We start from the raw sequence: 639 nt of genomic DNA, 5'->3' as shown, positions 1-639 counted from the left end.
GCGGCGGTGGGCGGTCCTGCGACGGCGGGCGGCACTCTGGTATTCCTGCTGGAGGAGGAGTGGTTAGTGGGGGTGGTAGGCACCAACAGTACAATTTGAGATTGGTATGGTGATACCTCCCATAATTACTTAATTATTCAGGATTGTTTTAATGATCCTGGGTTTTTGGATTTCCATGTGTCCTTTAAAGATCTGTGAAAATGTGTTGGAATTTTGATGAGGATTTCATTGAATCTGTAGATTGCTTTGGGGAATATGACCATTTTCACTATATTAATCATACTGACCCATAAGCATGGGAAATATTTCCATCTTCTGATATGGTCTTCAATTTAGTTCTTCACTTTCTCAAAATTTTTATGACAGAAATTATAAACTACTTGGCTAAAATTACCACATGATATTTAAAAAATTTAAGACTATTATGAAAAGAATTGTTTCCCTGATTTCTTTTTCAGTCCTTCAGTTGTTTGACAGGATAGCAACTGATTCATGTGTGTAAATGTTATATCCTGCTAGCTTGCTAAAAATGTTTATCAGCTGGGTTTGTTTCCTGGTGGAATTTTTAGCATTACTTATACTATTATATCATTTGCAAATAAACACACACACACACACACACACACACACATACTCCCT

This window comes from Mus pahari, chromosome 18 (genome assembly GCF_900095145.1).
Source record: "Mus pahari chromosome 18, PAHARI_EIJ_v1.1, whole genome shotgun sequence".
In the NCBI taxonomy this organism is placed as follows: domain Eukaryota; kingdom Metazoa; phylum Chordata; class Mammalia; order Rodentia; family Muridae; genus Mus; species Mus pahari.
Note: the sequence above shows the minus strand (reverse complement) of the source record.